Below are 20966 nucleotides of genomic sequence, written 5' to 3' on the forward strand. Positions count from 1 at the left end.
GACTCTCCTCATTGGTGGAGATCAATGCACTTGGCTGCATGAAAAGCTGGTCAGAACTGGTGAGAGGAGAGGAGGGGAGAGACCTAGGTTCTTCTGGCTGCAGGTATTGAGAGAGAAGATATGTGACTCTGACCTCTGTTCATGTCTATGAAGGCAGAAAAACTGGGAAGAATTCAACACTGAAATTCATGAAGCATTCTCTGTCATCTTCCTATCCTCAGCTTTCTAGAAACTTTGGAGAATTTTTCCTTGAGTAAAATATGAGACTCTGTCTCTTGATTGAACTGAGTTATCCCACTCCCAAAGACAGAACTTATTTACTCTGTCTATTGTCTAGTACAGGGATAGAAGGAACCTGCAGCCTTGAGGCCATAAGTAGCCCTCTAAGTCCTCAAGTGTGCCCCTTTGACCGAATACAAACTTCACAGAACAAATCCTTTTATTAAAGGGATTTGTATGTAGTATATATACTATATACTCTATGTATATACTTTCTCTGATTTCCATTTTCTATTAACTTGGATAAATGAGTTTATTTGCTATTTGCTACCTGTGTTTGCTGTGGAACTGGCATCTGGTAGGAAGGGACTCAGACCTTACATGGTTTTGGTGCTCCTTTCCTACAAAGTAACAATGACCAGATGCTTATCTTGAACCTAAAAATGACTTCCCTTAAACTAATAATTTAAGGGGACAAATAGGTATAATTCTAGCCCAGCACCCCCCTCTCTCTGAGGAGAGGAGAGTGGCCAACCTCTTGTCCCACTTTCCTGCTTGCCCTTCCAATAAGAAACAAAGTCTCCTTTGGAGAAGGGTGAAAGGAGATGCAATAGATGTCTATTCTTGCCTCTGTAAATTACCTTTAAACAGGCCCATGTAGGCATATATAATCTGTATGGGGGAGAAACAAAATGGCACCCAAAAAACACCAACACCCCTCCCTCATAACTATGAGACTCACTAAGAACACAGAAACCAAATAAATGAAAGCAGCCACAATTTCAGGAGGGACTTTGGATGATGGATTCATTATCAAGCTACACCCTCCAGCCCATTGGTGGTCATGAAAACAGTAGTAGCTGGAGAACAAGCCTTAATGGGAAACCCACAAGCAACAGAAGATGCTGATGCTTCCCTGAAAAAGTCTCTTCCCAAAGTGTTTGATGGTGAGATTCATTACATTGACATTATCAATTAGTTTGAGCGCTCAGCTGGATTTTTTTCCCCTTTCATTTTTTATTCTTGGTTATAAGGCATAGTGACTTATTTGATAAGTGAAAACAAATGGACATATTTAGAAACGATAGTGATATAAAAACAAAAGATATCAACGCAAAAATTTTAGGTGAAAAAAAATCACTTTGATACAATACCCAAAGTGAAAACCAACGGAATTTTGAGGGAGTGAAATGAGGCACCTCTGAAAGGTTGGAAGTACCCTGACTCCACAGTCCAAAATAGCTGCATTCCCTTTGGGATGACTGACACAGGCCATTCACTACAGAACTGAACAGAAGCCCAGAACAATGGCTCACTGTGCAGCACAGCCAAAGGCCAGGATGTCAATTAGCTGAGTACTTATATGCCAAGCACTGAGTTACGTGCCATGGGAGAGACAAGAGGAGTACAAATCAGACTACCATTTCATGAGCAATCCAAAGCATGATCACTTTACTCTCAGCTCAGTTCCTCATTCTCCGGACTTCTCCACCTTGTCAATATCCACTACTTTCCAAGGCAGAAGTGAGAGTGGAGTGTCAGAATTGCCAGGGAAAGATTTATGGAATAAATTGGGATGTTCCTGGGTGAGACACCAGCAATGATTTCTCATCATGGCCAGCAGTTATAACAGAGGTGTCAGGGTCAGAGACAGACACTACCGCAATTATTGTCTTTTCCACTACTATTAATGGTATCCGTGGAGCAGCCTCTTCTGAGAAAGAGGACCTAGAAAAGGCAGAATTTCAGTCAACAGTCAGGAAATATCTGTACAACAACCATTCACCACATAGTTATCATGGCTAGTCATGGTACAGAGCTAGAGATGGCTCCTTTTCAGCTTCAAGGGATAAAGAATCTGTTGTTTTTTTAAAGAAAATAAATTGCCTGTAAAGAAAATAAGCCAGTTCTCCCATTCTGAGAGAAACTAATTTTATTGTTAACAAAGATTGTTTAAGAGAATGCTCCAGGTATTATAGTACCTATTTTCATTCATTTTAAGAACTGTTGAATAAATTGTGCTTGTTTTCAAATTCATTTATATGTATGTGTACACACATACACATATATATGTGTACATACATATATATATAATATATATGCATCATAGAGATGAGATACTGAAATGCATGAGTATCAGAGACTGTATAAAGGATATATGTGACTTTTGCCAGTCCAGTAATCAATGGAAAGAATATAAAATTGTAGGACAGGAATATGCTTCCTCTCTATGGGGCTGGAGGCAGGTCTTTGGGGTTACATTACCACTGAAGGCTGTAAGGCCCTAATAGGGCTGGATGGTTACTAAGAGTACAGGAGCCAAACAGCTGAAAGCAACCAAAGTGCCAGGAGAGGCTGTGGGTGGAAAACTGATCATCAAGCTATTTGCTCCATGTGTTCATTGTGGAACTGGTATCTGGTAGGAAGGGGGTCAAACCTTCGATCTATGGCATCAACCCTCCTTTCCTATAAAGGAACAATGATCAGAAGCTTAGCTGGAACCTAGCGGTGGTGGCAGCAATAGTTTTAAAAGGAAGACAAAGAATAAACCCTAGTGAGTAACAGGCAAGAACCAAGGAAACAGTAATCCTTTACCAAGGAAATTAAGCCTCTGTTAAAAGTTAGACTGTGAGTTGGCAGTAATGATACAGCTAGGTGACACAGGCCTGTAGTTGGGATAACTTGAGCTTAAATCTGGCCTCAGACTCTTAATAGCTGTGTGATCATGGTCAAGTTACTTAACTCTGTTTGCCTCACTTTTCTCAACTATAAAATGGGGGTGATGGTAGCACCTACCTCCCAGGGGTGTTATAAGGACCAAATGAGATAATACTTATAAAGCACTTAGCACAGCATCTGGTATATAGTAGGTGCTTCATAAATTTTTCCTTCTTTCCTTCTTTCATTTTCTCCTTCCTTCCCTCTTCTTTCCCTCCCTTCCTTGTTTCCTTCATTCATCTTAGGAGGATGGGAACCCCATCACAAAGGCGACTATTCTTTTGTTTTCTCTTGTTTTGCTTGTTTTTGAGACTGGATGGGTCTTCCTACGTCACTGATATTGGAAGAGCATAGGGCAATTCCAATGCTGAACAGTACATGAACTTTAACCTTCTTCATTTTTCCAACCTGGACTGGTTCACCCTTTCTTAGGCAACCTGGTATCCTTGCACTTCAGGGGACTCCATTACCTTAGCACCACCCTTAGCACGGACACCCAGTCAGCTTTAGCCTCATTGTAGCTCAAGACATTCAAACTTAAGTGGTCTAACAGCCTCAATAATCTCTGCCCAGGAGCTGTGATTAGAGGCTTGTGCCACCATTCCCAGATTGTTTTCTTTTGTTATTGCCCTTTTAATAAGTCAGTTTTTTGCTTTGTGTTTTGTAAGCCTTGCCACTTGCAGGGCTAGAATGAAAACAAGGAGTGTGGATCTTAAGGAGCCACTGGACAGTTTTCTGATATCTAGGGGGCACCCTGGAGGTCAGTACAAACCAAAGGACATTATGATTGAGAAGGCCCCAAAGACTGAACCCAATCTCTGTGAGCTCAGACACGAGTTCTTGAATCACGCATTATGCCCGTATGTTTATATTAATTAAAGGTCCAAGCTTCATATTACTTAAGAGGGGATTTGCTCATTGACTGAATTCAACAGCCTTGAAATGTTAGTATTTATTTGTACTGATTTATCAGTAATAATACTTCAGTCTCGTGGCATAGTAGACTCACAGAAACCTTAGTAGGATGGCCATCTTTGGATTTATGCCTACACCTTTATTACCTGCATAGGAGCAAGTTAACACTAAAATGGGAATTCTTTGCCTGAATTTCTCCAGAAACTTAGCCTGGCACCCTGTTCAGCATTTGTAGGAGAAATGACAAAGCCAAAGACAGACCCTCTGTCAACTAGACTCTCTCCTCATTGCCAAAAGAGATATCAGCAGAGCCATGCTGGGTTATATAGCTATATGGCTGTACCTGTTCCTTGGCAGTCTGCTATGACATTAGGGACCACTCTATCAATCTATTTCAAAACTATGCTACCAACATAGCACAACAGTTATATGAGAGCAATTCTCTTTTGAGCATCCATGTGGACATGAGGAGTCAATATGTAATTTTGTTAGCCACAAAAATACAGAAAATGAATTCCCAGGGTTGTGGTGGACCCCATTATTAAAAAAAATGAACACACTATTACCATGCCCATTTCTGGGTCAGCACAGACTTATGGCATTAAGCTTCAAATAAAGTTTTTAGGTCATAAAATCACACTCATAAGCCTTTCCATTCATTCAACAAGCATTTTTAAATAATATTTTATTTTTCCCAGTTACATTAAAGACAATTTTTAACATTCATTTTTAAAATTTTTGAATTCTAATTTCTCTCCTTCTCTCTGCTCCCCTGAAATAAGACAGCAAGTAATTTGATATAGAATTTACATGTATTATCATGTAAAACATATTTCCCTATTAGTCATGTTGTAAAAGAAGACAGACCAAAAAGAAAAGAAAAGTGAAATTTACTCTGCCTCAATCCACATTCAGATTCCATCAGTTCTTTCTCGGATGTGGGCAGAATTTTCCATCATGAGTCTTTTGGAATTGTCTTGGGTTATCATATCGCTGACAGTAGCTGAGTCATTCACTGTTGATCATCATATAATATTGTGGTTATTATATACAATATTCTCCTGGTCCTGTAACAGTTTATGTTAAATCTATCCAGGTTTTTCTGAAATCATCCTTGACCAGCACCTTTTAAAAAAATCTTTTAAAATTTGCTTTATATTTTGTCTTTATATCACCTTCATTTCCAAATATATCCCTCCTCTTCCCAGATGACCCTCTCTGATAGCACAGGAGAAAAAGAGAGAGAAAGAGAGAGAGAGAGAGACAGACAGAGAGAGAGAGAGAGAGAGAGAGAGAGAGAGAGAGAAACCTAAATAATATATCAATGGATTCTGAGATTGTAGTCAACATTCCACAGAAAAGGTGAGTCAGTAATACAGTTTAAATTATCATACTTGAAAGTAAGGAAGGCCAGCTTAGAAATTTAACATCCATTGAAGCATACTCCCTTCCTATAGTGGTCTTCCTTCTTTGTGACAAGCCACTGACTCACTATGCCTATATTTCTTGGTTTTCCAGTAACCAGTATGATTGTCCCCGATTTCTTACCAATCCCAGGTTATCACCCTTAGACATTTCTGTCCACTTTCTTATCCCCCTAACATTACATTCCTTTCCTGCCACAATTCAGGGCATACTATCCTCTGCATACCACCACCCCATCTATCATCCACCCTGGTCATAACTAACATATGTACTACCAAGAATGGTGGTGTAAATGAAAGTACCAAGTGTAAAATACAAGGCCTCATCCTAAAAGACAGTATTTAGAATTTGATTTCAAACAAGCCTTTATTTTGGCACTTAGTAAGAGAGGCAACTGAAAGCATTCATTTTTCTTCCCTTTGGATTTTCTTCTCCCCCTTGCTCAAACCAGTTTTATCTGTTTCCAGACCTTCTCTATTTTGCTGCAAATTTTTTAAATGGCATATTCTTTCTTTCTCATCAAGAGACCATCCTGATGGCTAAGTAATTTGGCAGGGAAAGTGATTGGCAAGCTCATTTAAAGTATCAATGACCAGCTGGGGCTGACATTTTAAGACTCCGCTGAGAAGACATATGGATGCTAAAAAGATGTTTTAGTAGGTTGAGCCAGGACTCCCTGCCTTATCAAGGAACTGTCATTACTGGTCATTTAAGGAATGGATTTTACCATGAATCTTTCCTTAAGTAAGAATGGTCATTAAGTCAAAATGTCTTTAGATTTAATGACAGATTTAATGTTTCTTATGAGCCATTTTTAAAGTGAAATATTGCCACTCTGCACACTGACTTCCCCCAAATAGAAATGGGTATAACAAAGGATGATTCATTATCTTCTTGTTTGGTGCTAAATTAGTAGCTCCACTCTTGGCATCAACAAAAATAACAAATTAACGATATCAATTCTACCTACTACAAATAATAAATTGCAAACTATCCTTGTGAATTCAACAAATAAACTATATTGAAATCAGAACATCATCACAGATACAACAGTTGTCCCCAGTTGCCCAGATAAAATGCTGATGCCTAAAAGCTTAGGAAAAACATCATTAATAGATGTTGCTACACCAAATAATTATAATCTTCAGACTTCATGGGACAAAAAGATTTCAGTATAAAAATTTAACCAAAGAAATCAAGATCATGTGAGAACAGGATGAGTTACATACCATCGCCATCATCCTGTCTTCTATTGACATTGTCTCAAAAAATACTTTCAGGGAACCTACAGAAAAAGAAAAATGTCCATTGTTTGCTTCTATTCAACTACAAGTTATTTTATCCATTTATGTAATAGTCCATAAACATCAAATATACAGGATTGTATGCAGTTTGGATTGGAGGGTTCAAACACCTGTCTTCTGATATCTACTACCTGCATAATCTTGAGCAATCCGCTTCTCTTCTCCAAGCTTCCATTTCCTCAAGTGTAAAATGAAGGGATAAGACAGGAAGTCCTGATTTAACCCATTAATACATCTTGTTAGCATCTATTTATCTTCTCAAAGGAGTCTTAAAATGTCAGCCCCAGCTGGCCATAAATTGACTCTATGGTCCCTCTCAGCTCTAAAATGAGCCTAAATTTAACTCTTTACAGCTTCGCCCCACTCCCTGCTCCTGTTTCTGTGCTCTGAGTCCACACTAAAGTCATATAATCCTTTTTTGCCATATGATGGTCCTTCAAATACTGACAAATCAACTACTGCATTCCCCTTCCTCCATCCCTACAAACTCTCTCCTTTTCCAGGCTAAATATCGCCATTTCTTTCAGTTTGTCTTGATGTACCATGGACTCAAGGATCTTCACCATCTTGACAGCTCATTACTGAATACTCTCCAGCTTACTAATGTTTTTCTTAAGCCACAGTAACTAGAACTAAACATAATGCTTCAAATGTGGTCCGACCAGAGCAGAGTGCAAAGGAACTTGTTCAGTCGCTTTTCAGTCATGTCTGACTCTTCACAACCCCATTTAGGGTTTTCTTGGCAAAGATACTGGAGTGGGTTGCCATTTCTTTTTCCAGCTCATTTGACAGATGAGGAAACTGAGGTAAATAGGGTTAAGAGACTTGCCCATGGCCGTATAGCTAGTAAGTTGTCTGAAGCCAGATTTGAACACAGGAAGATTAGTCTTCCTAACTGCAGACTTGGCACTCTATCCACTGTGCCACCTAGCTGCAAAGGGACTATTAACTTATTCCTGCAAAATAGGTTTTTCAGTGCAGCCCAGGACCAGGCTGCTGACTCACATCAAATTTTCAGGCCACAAGTTGTTTTGTTTTGTTTTGGTTTTTTTGGAAGAATTACAGAAAAGTGAAAAGCGAAGAAGTGTCATCTCTTCCAACAGTATGATATTAGAGGGCAATATTCAAATGGAAGAAACTTGTATTTTGATACCAGGTCATCTTTCAACTCTTGCAATATAATTTTTACACTAAATCTGAATGGAACATCCCTAGGGTAGAATCATCAGGAAATGTGGTGATCATGGCCAGAAAACATGAACTGCAGAGTAGTGGTTAACAAGGGTCCCTAAGTCTACATAATTGAAATCTTTATTTTCAGGGTGGGGATGGAGGTGGGGGAAATGATAGGTTTACTCTATGTGAATATTTTAAATATTAATTTTCTTTTGTAGGTTGTAGCTATTTATCTTTTTCCCCTTTCAAAGCGATCATGTTTCAGGGGAAAATCCCATATTTAGAAGAGGGCTATAGTATATTCAGAACAATTGGGTTATTACAGTCATTTTATTGGTTAAGAAACTGAAACAAAAAGAGGCTCAATAACTTTGCAAAACCTCTGTGATTAGCGTATCTCCAAATCAGGGACTCAAAGACAGATTTCCCAATTCTAAAACACGTATTCTTTCCACTATGCCATGTACAATAATTAAAGTAAGCAAATTTTATGAAGTATTTACTATGCATTGAGTACTATAAGGTGCTAGGTACTGAATGAGATCCCATTATATGGAAGAGCTGAAATAATCCAGTTTGGATAGAATATATTTTACATGAAGGAAAGCAATATGAGATAAATTGTAAGGCAGGGTGGAAATAAAGAGTGAGAGACTAAGTAATGATGAAAACCACAACAAATAGCACTTCTAAAACACTTACTCTGGCCAGGCACTATGCTCAGCACTTTAAAAATAATTTGCTTCTCATTTGATCCTCACAACAACCCTGGGAAATAGGTGCTATTGTTATTCTTATTTTACGGTTGAGGAAACTGAGACAGGTTAAGTGAATGGTCCTGGGACACATAGCTGGTAAGTGTCTGAGGTTGGATTTGAACTCCTCTCTTCCTGACTCCAGGCTCAGCATTCTAACCGCTATGCTACCCAGAGCCTTCCTTAGTAGGCAATAGAAAAATAAAAAATAATTTGGAGCAAGAGAATTGATCCAACAACCCCTTATGTGTAACAGAAAGTTAATCTGCCAGTAGCATGGATTTGAGAGGGAAGAGAGAGTGAAGGAGGAAAATCTTATAGGAACCTACCAGAATATAGGAATGAGTGTCCCTGCTTAGGGTTGTGGGAGTGAAAGTGAAAAGTTGGAGGGTGGGGAAAATCCAGAGATATTTCAGACATAGGATAAAAGTATTTAGCAGCTACTTAGATATGAGAATTAAGAGAAAGGAGTCCGTTATAACCTCAAAGTATTGAACATGAGGTGCAGGGTCAATTATGGTGTGATGTAACAGGAAGAGTGCTGGATGTGGAAGATAGGCATCAGGTTTCCTGTCTAACTCTAGCATTTGCTAATTATAAGACCATCAGCAAATCACTGAATCTAGTCTCCGTTTCCCCATATGTAAAACAAAAGGTTTGGGCTAGATGACTTCTCCAAGGTCCCTTAAAGCTCCAAATCAATGAAAAGACAACATTTAAAATATGACCATGTTGCTGATGTTCAACTAAAATAGGGTGAGGAAGGCCATTAAAATTGATGAAGATGAGGAATTGGATGGTATAAAGACAGTAGAGCTAGAAAAATCCACTTTTAATGTTCAACTTTAAACACATACCAGTTACTGTGGCCCTGAACAAGTCAATGAACGTGATAAGGTTGAAGAATTCGGTGTTATAAAGACATTAGAGGGATTAACAACATGAATAATGAAGCCTGTAAAGATGACAGCAGAAAAAAGAATGGAGAGAAAAACTGTTATCCAGATACTAATGCCAATGAGGGAATTGGGAAAATGACCTGGAGGTCAATAGATTGACAGCTATGAAGAGGAAGATAGGATGTTAACAAGGGGATTACATGTACTTCAAAGGAAGATAGGTTATTGAGGTATATAGATAGAGATGGTTTGAAAAGGGGTAAGCTGAGTGGAGGGCACAGAGAACACCAATCCTTTTGGCACTGTGTATCAGAGGAATGAGAGGAGAGATGTCTGAAGAAGAGGGTTGATAGGGATCTAGAGTCCATAGGAGAAAGCCAGCTTTCATTAAAATCAAGGTGACAGGAAGATTAAATAGAATAGCTGAAGATATAGTGGAGTTTGTTCAGAATATTGTGGGCTAGGAAGGAAACCAAACCACATTGCAATGGACCTAAAGAGGCTTAAAGCTAAACTGCTTAGGGATGAAGGAGGAGAGGTGGTAGGAGAATGCAGCCTACATTTAGTAAGTAACCAACATTCACGTTAGATTCAGACATAAATGTGTGGTCTTCTGTACTGTCATAATGAAATGCCCTGGAAGAATTTGATTGCTTAAGAACTGAACAGTGAGCAGTTTATGATATACACAACTACATTTGCCAGAGATGAGCAGTGAGTTGATGCTGTGCCATTGCCAGTAACCATGAGTTACTTTTTGCATGATGTGTCTGTGGTAAGTGGGGCTCATTTCTAGGCTGTGACCAAGCTTAGCCCCTTCACACCACAGGGAAGACCAGTGGTTCTTCTGTCTATGGTTTCATCCCTACAACAGCCTACAAATATGGTGAAAGCTTTGAGAAAACTTAAGTCTTTCTCAATCAAAGGATGGGACCATGGATGCAAGAGGCAATCTATACCATGAGAAATGGTCACTCTGTCATCTAGCTTTGCTTAAATATGGGATGGGTACAAGGGAAGAGTAAAAACAACACTGAAATAAATAAATGAATGAAAAAGCAGCAATAAAACTGTTCTAAAGGAGGAGCATGGAGGATCATGGGTACTCTCATCACTGATGCAAAACATAACCCTCTCTGTAACATAATGTGTTTGAGAGTTCTTATAGCTGAAAAATTCAGCACCTTGTAGCCTGCCTAGTAGTAAGTCCTTTTAAATTTAGCTAGGCTGGTCATTGGACAGCAAATATTCAGTCACAGCTTTTAAGAGCATCTCCTGATTAACATCCATGCCTGGAAGAAGCATCTTCCTGAGTTCAAATCTGACCTCAGACACTGTATGACACTGGGCAAATCACCTAACCCTGTTTGCCTTAGTTTCCTCATCTGTAAAATAAGCTGAAGAAGTAAATGGCAAACCATTCCAGTATCTTTGCCAAGAAAACCCCAAGTGGGGTAATGAAGTGGGGTCAGACACCAGTGAAAACAGCTGAACAACCAGTAGTCTGAAGCATTGGAGTAATACATCATTTATTATGTCAAAATAATTTGGTAGGTGAAAGGGGCTGTTTTCTTCCCCCCATTCCAAAAATGCTCACTAATTTCTTGATCTGCAAACAATAAGTTCACATCTAACATCAATTTTGTCTATAGAGAGCTGCTTCCCTGACTTCAATGCCTTGCCAAGTGACTGAATCCCAGAGTTAATTTAGCTATCACCTCCTAACTTTAATTAATGTATAATACTGAATGGCAAAAGTGCATTTTCTCCTGTAAGTTCTTATTAAGTTCCCTTTGAATCACTTAACTCTCTGTTTATAAAGATGTAGATATTTCCTCTAATTACTGTAATTTTGGCTGCTGCTGTAAAAATCAATGCTCCATGTCAATCTGTCAGAGATCATTATAGATGCAGAGCATACATCTCATCCACCCTCCCTCTCCTGGAAACAACCCAGTCATCTCTAAAGAAATTACATAGATTGGAGGGATCATTAAAAACAAAAAAGGAAAATACAGAGATGCCAAGACTATTTCCACTCATTCAAAAATAAAACCAGGATTCATTCAACAAAGCAAGGGTATGGGGAGGGAACCTATTTAGAAATTGTGGCTATCCATGCAAAAGGTTCAGTTTCTTCTAATTAATTTGCCAAAATCTCTCCTCTTCTAAGAAATAAGGTTGGATCTAAGTTGCTTTATTTTATTGTGAGGAAGACATAATAATGTCCACAAAAAGGTTAAGATTATAAGGAATCAAAAGAGTAGAGACAGCGAATAGCTGCAAAACATATCTATTTCCCAAAGAATTGTAAAATCGCCAATTATGCTTCATGTTCTCACCAGCTGAGAAGTCAATAGATAAGAAACTTTGGAATAAAATGTCTGCAAAAGCAAAACCCTTGAATATTTAATAGAAACTTTCAAAGCATCTTTGATTGCACCAGTTGTTCGGTACTTAGCACAAGCTGTCTGGCATGGATACCCAACATTTATATAAATGTCCTCTCTCCCCACCTAGAGTGGCAGTTCCTTGAGGGTACTGAGGCTGGCTTATAGCTTCATAGATCTGCCATTTAATATTGGTATTTCCTTAGGAAAAATGCTTCACCTCTCTGGACCTCAGTTCTCCAACCCCCAACACCATGAAACGAGATAGTAAATATATGCAAGGCACTGTGCTAAGCACTTTACAAATATTATCTCATTTGGTCCTCACTACAGTCCTGGGAGTAAGGTACTATCATTACCCCCACTTTACAGATGAGGAACCTGAGGCAAGCAGAAGTTAAGTGACTTGACCAGGGTCACACAGCTAGTGAGGGTCCGAAGTTGAATTTGAACTCAGGTCTTCCTGACTCCAGGCTCAACATACTATCCACTGGGTCACCTAGCTGCCCCTAAGATTTGGTAGACTAGAAGATCTCTTAGATCTTTTCCAGCTCTAACATTCTAGAATTTCTTTGCATTGCCTGTGCCTGTTACAGTGCCTCAACTGGAGCCTTAAATGTCTTTTCCCTCCCTTCTAGCGTTTTCCTAGAATATTTTGTCCGGATCTACCCTTTCCCTCCATCATGCTCTGCTTTGTATTTTACATATCTATGTTCTTCTTATGGCTTTCCTACTCAGTGTTCCCTTAGCTACCCAGGCCTGGTAAACTGTCAGTGCTTTAATGGGAGGGATTGTTGTTGGGTTTTATCTTTATATCCCCAGTGAGCTATTAGACAGTCTTGCCCTAATGACGTAGTTACTTTATAAATGTTTATCTGGTTGGATTTGTTGTTGATAGTTTTACCAAAATGCTGTGTGAATTAATAGAAAATTATTTAATCACTTTAATGTAACATGCATTTAGGGTTATATAGGACATATACTTCTACTTTGGGGATACTGATGGTGACTCACTAAAGAATCTTGGGGAGGCATCATGAAGGTCTTTAGACATCATAGACTCTCTCCTCCTTCATTCTCTGGAAGCATTCCTCTTGATTCCCAGTGACCTGAAGTCAAAGAAGTTCACTTGGCCAACTTTAAGGATTTAGGGATAGGCCCTGGACTTGCCACTTCAGTGGTATGAGACACTCCTGGGAACATGAAATACCTCAATCAATGCAAGTCAACACTTTAGTCTTAGAGAGTTCCCTAGAACACTGAGAAGTTCAGTAATTTGCCTCCAGGGTCACACAGCCAGTGTTTATCAGAAGTTGGACTAGCACCCCAGATGTTCTTGGTTTTCAGGCTAGTTCTTTATCTACTATGCCACACTTCTCTGAGGAATTAACCCAACCTAAATATTTTTTTACTTTGAGAGGGACACTAGGCTGGATATACTGGTTAGATGGACATTAATATAAGGGGGTAAAATCAGAACATTCACACCTGCACCTCTCCTTTCTCTCAAACAGGAAAATGTCAAGCACATTTTTTTCCTTGTATCACCAGCACTTAGCACAATGCATATAACAGGTGCTTGATAAATGTTTGTTGAGTTGGATTTTTAAAAGGCTAGAAAACTGGAATTTAAGAAAGAAACCAGAACATCCCATAATGTTAATGACAGGTATTAAGGTAAAAGTATCTCACAGAGAAAGATAACAGAAAAGTTATTAATATTTTCATGTTCTAAGTGAGATAAAAAGGTTTTCCATTAGTAGAAATGGTTGACATATATGAGCTAAACTGAGATACTTCCCAGAGTCTTTACAGTGGTAGAGAAGGACTGGATTTTAAATGGCTGGGCCACAATTAGATAAATCAATTTGCCTTGTGATTATTAAGAACTACACTTCTATATTCCTTGTCCTCCCCAAGCCATATATTCAATTAATAGCTCCTAATTCAATGAGTTCCTAATAAGTTTAATGTACCATGTTGACTCCTGAACAAAATACAAAGATACAAGTCTTGGTCCCTGTCCTCAAAGAATTTACAATAAATTTAGGTACAGAAGGCATAGACAGAAATGACTATAATACAAAATGGAGAGTGAAAAGACCAAGGAAAGATGTCAAGAAGTCATTATCAGAGTTCCAAAGAGGAAGCAATCACTTCTATCTGGTGGGAACCAGAAAAAAAGAAGAGCTTTTGGGAACTGGATCAACTAATATTTTCATTTATAAATATATACCCTCCACCAGCTTGTGCAACAGGGCAACTTTTAATTCTGAAAATCAACCAGAATCTTGGAAAAGGAATGTGAGAGAAACTTGAAGACTATGGCTTAATAGAAGATAGATACAGACATGCAACTACATGGCAGACAGAGAGGTCTATTGCCAGAAACACACACTCTTTGTAGGTGTTCGATACACACACCTTGCCTTGATGACAATAGACTGCACGTGTTTGTATAAAGAGACTATGTCCTCGCAAAAATAGAGAATCAGACCATTGTTCTTTAAAGGATAAGTAAGACACACATAAGTAGAAAGGGGAGAGAAAATACACATCAGGCTGGCAGAAATTGTAATGTCAAAATAACAAACTTTGCTTTCTTGCACCTACCATAGATGCACTGTGGCAAGTATACAATATTTTCCATAGAGCTTTCCTCCTTAACGGTCCTTCATTCTCTTGATTCCCACAAATGACCAATTTGCTGTTCACCTTTCTCCCTTATGCATGAAGTCAGAATATCCTAGCTTCTAGACTGAGGAAAAGAGATTTGAATACATTCTATAACATGAAAAATATAATAAAATAATTATGCTTGCTGCCTAGCACTTAACTGTCATTCTACACTGGCAGAATAGTTTACAGCTATTTCTTATTAGTTTTAAATAATCTATTTTACCATGAAACGTCATCTTTTACTCTATTATGTCCAAATGGAATGTGGCAGGAGATAGTAGGATTTACTTTGGGGACTTTCTACTGTCATCTTTTTTCTCCTTTGTCTCTTTATCTCCTCTTGAGTAAATCTTCCAAAGTACATTCCCTTCTTTTCCACCCCTTTCATTATACCATGTGTGTGATCCCTCTAGACAAAGAATAGGAGAGAAGAGGAGAACAGAGGCCAGGGAAGCAGAGGAGGGGAGAAGAATATGTTGTACTGGAACATATCTCCATTACACAAAAAGCTGTTTATTTAGCTCCTTTCACAGTTAAATGTGAGCTGTGAGTGTTGCTGATTCCTATTTACCACTATGAAAATTCAACTATATTCTACTTTCTTGTGATTTGTAAATGCTGAATCTGCAGCTGCCTTGAATCCATGCATCTACATTCCCCTCTCCATTATCAGCCCCTCCTCCCCATATAAAGCCCTGGGAATCTTTCATTTTACTTGAAAGAGTCAAATATGTACACAGTGTACTTTCATTTTGTAAAGATTCATCAGAATAGATGACATTTCTACGCAGATTTTCTCAGGAAAGTAGTTTCTCTCAATAATTTATTGATCATTTTAAAGCATTCAGTGTTGCAAATAGCACTTTCTTGTGACTGAGTAGTACAGGGCTTTCGACAGAGCATCAATGCCCCCTGCTGATAAATTTGCCCAAACCTTTCTTTAAAGAAATTGAAACAAGCCATTCAGCTACACTGAGCACAATATTTATTCATCAGCTTAATTTTTAAATTATGTCCCCCCTAAGGACATATTATTATTTGTTATCAGTATACTCATCAGTATAATCCTTTCTATTCATCTTTATTTAGATCTGAAATTATTTCCTGTTTGCCAGCTGTTATTAGAAAACAATTTTTAAAAATGATTATAACCATTTCATATGGAAACAAAATGGGGAGCAGAGATAGCACTGGGCACTCTTTGTACCTACTGTTTTATTTAGGCAAAACATTCACCCTCAGTATTAATCTGAAAACTCCACTGGAGTATTCTAGTGTTCTTACACTAGAATTCTTTTGAATTGTAAAAGGAATAGAGCTGACCAATTCTCTTTAAATACTTCAATATCATTTTCCCCCATGGAAATACTTGTATTTACTTTTTCATTTTATAAGTTGAGAATATGACCTATGCAAAAAAAATGAATGAGAAATGAGATGAGACACATTCAGAAACCATCTATCCTTCGTCTCCAGTACATTCTGGATCTACAGACTGATGATATCAGAAAGTGAGCACAAGAAGTATAAAAAAATTTATAATCCAGGTGACATATGATCAGAAAAGGAGATGAACCAGTAATGTATCAACAACTAGGGATAAGCAAGGGAAATCTCAGCTGCTGTATAGGTAACCACAGACTGTGAGAAGGTATCCAGCACATTGTGTCGATTCTCTTTTAAGGGTCTATGGGATGATGTAGTCAGGGCTCACATAGGATGAGAACACATGGATAAGTTATATTCTTCACAGTTTGGAAGGAACATCCGTGTTGATGAGATCAGAAATGCATTAAAGCTGAGGCTGTCAAAGTGTGGTCCAGGGATCCCTGGGGATCCCTGACACTCTTTCAGGAGGCCTCTGTGATTAAAACTATTTTCATAAAATAGTAAGACATTATTTGCCTATTAAATTACCTTTACACTTTCCAACTATATATCAGTATGAGGTCAGATTTCCTTCATATTCTTCAACCAAAATATCACAAGAGACTGAATGAAAAAGCATATATGAAAATTTAGCTATATTCTCTTAAGATAGACATTAGAGAGATTTGCAAAAAATGTGTAAAACAATGCCACTCCTCAAGATTTTATTTTGGTAAATATAGTTATTTTTCATTAAAATGTTATTGACATTAATTTGTAATGGGTTTATTATTGTTATTTAACTGAATTAATATTTTAAATGTATTGTGCTTACTTCCTAATCTAGTAATATCAATAATTATAACACACAGTTGGATATATAACATGTATTTAAGCATTTAAAAACAAAATATCCACGTTTGGTCTTTGGAGTGTTATATTTTATATAGAGTTAGAAGTCAAAACTTGATGATACCATTGAATTATTCTGTCATCTCAGAAAAATAAAACTCCTCCTTTGTTTACCACTCTATGAAATGGAGTCCACCATTTAGAGAAATTTTTAGCAATTTGGATACTGAAAATAGGCTAAATATATAGACAGCTTATCAGAGATGATGTCAGTAAATAAAATATTATGTTTTTAATTTAAGTATGAAAGTAGCTTGAAAACTGACATATTAAGAACATATGGGGAAGACATTGGCCTTTCTTTCCAAGAGCTAACAGTCCTAAGAAAAGATAAAACAGATTATGTTCATATAATTTTAAATAATGTAATATTATTTTAACCTTAAAACACATTAGTGTTAATCAGTAGGCAGGTTAGATCAAATGGAGGAAGAGATGTGATGATAAAATTTGGTTGCCATGGGCAAACCGGGTACTAGCAAACATTCCAAGATTTAAAACCATTTACCATATTGTCCATAGGCTAAGAGAGAAAGATAAAGACAGACAGAGACAGAGAGACAGAGACAGTCTCCCACAGAGAAAGACAGAGACAGACAGAGATAGAGACAGAGAGAGAGAGAGAGAAACAGAGAAATAGAGAGAAGGCAAAGGGAGATGTAAAGAAGAAGAAAAAGAAGAGAAGGAGGAGGAGGAGAAGAAGGAGGATAATAATAAGAAGGAGGAGGATGAGGAGGAGAAGGAAGAGAAGGAGAAGAAGAAAAACAAGGAAGAGGAGAAGAAGGAGAAGGAGAGAGTGTGAGGAGTGCAGCCCAGTGTGAGAAGCACAGCCCAGCACAGAGCACAGCCCAGCAGGGACAGGACCCAGAACAGGCTTCAGGGAGTCACGGGCAGCAGCAATTCCCAGATTGCTTAACCCACAAATACCACAGACAGCTTCAAAGGTGAGTGGCAGGGCTTCTTCACCCAGGAGATGGACCACCAGCAACAGACATTGCAGTCACAGCTTCCATTTTTGGAGCCCTCTGCCTAGAGCCCCTGGGGGAATTGAGCCACTGATCTGAATCTCAGCCCTGAGCTCAGCCCTGGGGTGAGGAGGAGCTCTGGTGTGGTAGAGCTAGAGGTGGTTGTGGTGAGGGAATTCCAATTGCAGATTCTGGGCAGAAAAGTTTTTGGTTGCTCCCAGACCAATGTGCAGGCCAGGAGAGGAGTAAACTCCTCTCCCTTGATTGTGCCACCTTGGAGGAACTGAGAACGTACAGATCCCTGGAGTATACCCTCCTCTTGACAAAGGACTCAAAAGTCAAGTAACTGACTGGGAAAATATCCAAAAAGGGAGAAGAAATAAGACTATAGAAGATTACTTTCTTGCTCAACAGGTATTTTCTTCCATCCTTTCAGATGAGGAAGAACAAAGCATAACATCAGAGGAAGTCAAGGCTCCTGTGTCCAAAACCTCTGAAATAAATATGCAGTGGTCTCAGTCCATGGAAGAGCTCAAAAAAATTTTGAAAACCAAGTAATAGAGGGGGAGGAAAATTGGGAAGAGAAATGAGAGCAATGCAAGAAAATCATAAAAAGTCAACAGCTTACTAAAGGAGACCCAAAAAATGCTGAAGAAAATAACGCTTTGAAAAATAGGCTAACTCAATTGGCAAAAGAGGTTCAAAAAGCCATCTTAAAAAGCAGAATTAGCCAAATGGAAAAGGAGTTCAAAAGCTCACTGAAGAAAATAGTTCTTTAAAAATTAGAATGGAGCAGATGGAAGCTAAACCAAGAAATTACAAAACAAAAGCAAAAGAATGAAAAAATAGAAGATAATGTGAATATCTCATTGGAAAAACAACTGACCTCGAAAATAGACCCAGGAGAAACAATTTAAAAATTGTCAGAGAGTAAAGCTAGAAACAATAGGTATAAGTTACAGAAAAGCAAATCATGGCTGGATGTAATAACTGATAAAAGTTTCTAATAATGTATGAATAAATAAAATGACATGAACTGCTTTGGGAGGCAATGTTTCCTATAACCAAAGGTCTTTAAGGAGAGAATGGGTGACTACCTGTTGGGATATGATAGACAATATATATGATTTTAGTAGGGATTGAACTAAATGATTAGTCCTTGGGGAAGAAACATGACATAGGAGAACAAGAATTTAGAGAATCAGAAAACCTGGTTTCAAGTCCCAGATCTGCTATTAATGTGACTTTGAACAAGTTACTTAACCTCTAGGTATCATTAATTAATCAATCCAATCAATAAAGATTTAAGTGCCCATTATATTCACTAACTTTTTCCTGTTTGAAATCTTCAGTGCTTAATACCATGCCTGGCAAATAGCAACTATTAATTAATGCTTGCTGACTTGACTTGTTGACTTAGATGAATCACTGTCCTTAAGGGTTGGGGTGGGGGAAGAAGAGCAGTACTGGCACATAGTAGCCACTTAATAAATGATTGTTGATCAGATCTATTGGTTAATAATAAAAGTTTGGTCATTGATTTGGGCCCCAAATACTGTGTTGCTATACATGTAACTGTGAAGGTCTACATCGTTCTGAGCTAGTTGGAAAATAAGCAATGACATCCTACTCCTTTCCAGAATAGGTGGCTTTGGAGATCCATTCACTGACCATCATTACTGACACTTAAAGATTCCATCTGGTTGTTTGTACCACTGAGTATTAACCAGAAGCTCAGTCCTGGATGGTAACTGAATTAGCCTAGAGCATTCCTTGCACATAACTAGAAGCACAAAAGAAAAGTCTCCTCCACGAACCTAAAGCCACCAAAGATCATTCATCAAGCAGAAGGATTAATGTCTCAGTAGCACCTGGTCTCGTGGCATTCTGGCAGCCCTCTATTGATCTTGGTAATAGATGGTTCAATCAGCACATGGACATTTCTTTCTTGCAGCTGTGTGTTGTAAGGGATCATCTGATAGAACTTGCAATAGATCATAACTTGGCTTTTATTCACAGCATGATGAGGAAGTTGCCCAGAACTTTTACAGATGCTACAATGTTGTGGTCTAGTGGTCATCTCAGTTACTTAGAGCATAGCACTGAGTCCAGAGTAACAAGTTTAGTCTTCAAATACAGGAGCAGGTGGTTTTATTCTGTTTTATGATCACAGAGCCTTAATCCTGGCTAGACATCATATATGACACTGATCACAAGAAGACTAAATAAAAGACTGTATAGATCAAGACATTATTGAGGAAAGATTGGCATGAAATGAACCACATTAAATAATTTACATCAATAATCAATCAATAAAATTATTATTAAATATCAACTAGACCCTGTTCTAGTCACTGAGGATACAAATGAAAATAGACAATTCCTACTCTTAAGGAACTTACTTTCTACAGGGGGCAGCAACATGTGTCTGTGTGTGTATGTATATGTGTGCATGTGTATATATATGTGTATAGAGAATCATATATACATACATACACATACACACATATATACATCCATGTACAAAATAAATATGTACAAGGCAAACACAAAATAAATACAAGATGGTTATGGAGGGCATTGGCAATCAGGTGATCATAACGGCTTTAGGAAGAAGGTAGTACTTGAACCACATTTTGAAGGAAAATAAGAATGTTATTAAGTAGAGATGAGAAGGGACTGAATTCCAGGTATACAGGATGGTCCATGCAAGAGCATGAAGATGGAAGATGAAATACTGTGTGTGAAGAAGAGAGAAGAATGTGGCTCTGGCTGAAGTTTAGAATGTAGAAAGTCCAGTGATGTAAGGCTAGAAAGATTGGATGGTGCCAGGTTGTAAAGGCCTTTAAAAGATAAGCATTGGGGAATGGTTGAATAAATTATGGTACATGAATGTAATGAACTACTATTGTGCTATAAGAAATGATGAACAGGAAGACTTCAAAGAGGCCTGGAAAGACTTATATGAACTGATGCTGAGTGAAAGGAGCAGAATCAGGAGAACATTGTGCACAACAATGACCACAGTGTGTGAGAGTGTTTTCTGATAGACTTGGAACTTCATTGCAATGCAAGGACTTAAAAAAATTCCCAGTGGTCTTATAAGGTAAAATGCCTTCCACATCCAGAGAAAGAACTATGGAATTCAATTGCAGAATGTAGCAGATCATTTTCTTTTGTATTACATTTTGATTTGTTATATGATTTCTCCCATTCATTTTAATTCTTCTACACAGCATGA

General features: G+C 38.1%; 1 long non-coding RNA gene across 2 annotated transcripts in view; it reads right to left on the bottom strand.

The window, feature by feature from the left end:
• Nucleotides 1-20966, bottom strand: part of LOC140534148 (uncharacterized) — a 182393-nt gene that overhangs the window by 72675 nt on the left and 88752 nt on the right. For both annotated transcript variants that reach the window (XR_011977179.1, XR_011977178.1), the window contains exon 2: nucleotides 6507-6562. This is a non-coding gene — a long non-coding RNA (uncharacterized lncRNA). The remainder of the gene's footprint in view (nucleotides 1-6506; nucleotides 6563-20966) is intronic.

The sequence above is a fragment of the Notamacropus eugenii genome, chromosome 1 (assembly GCF_028372415.1).
Source record: "Notamacropus eugenii isolate mMacEug1 chromosome 1, mMacEug1.pri_v2, whole genome shotgun sequence".
In the NCBI taxonomy this organism is placed as follows: Eukaryota; Metazoa; Chordata; class Mammalia; order Diprotodontia; family Macropodidae; genus Notamacropus; species Notamacropus eugenii.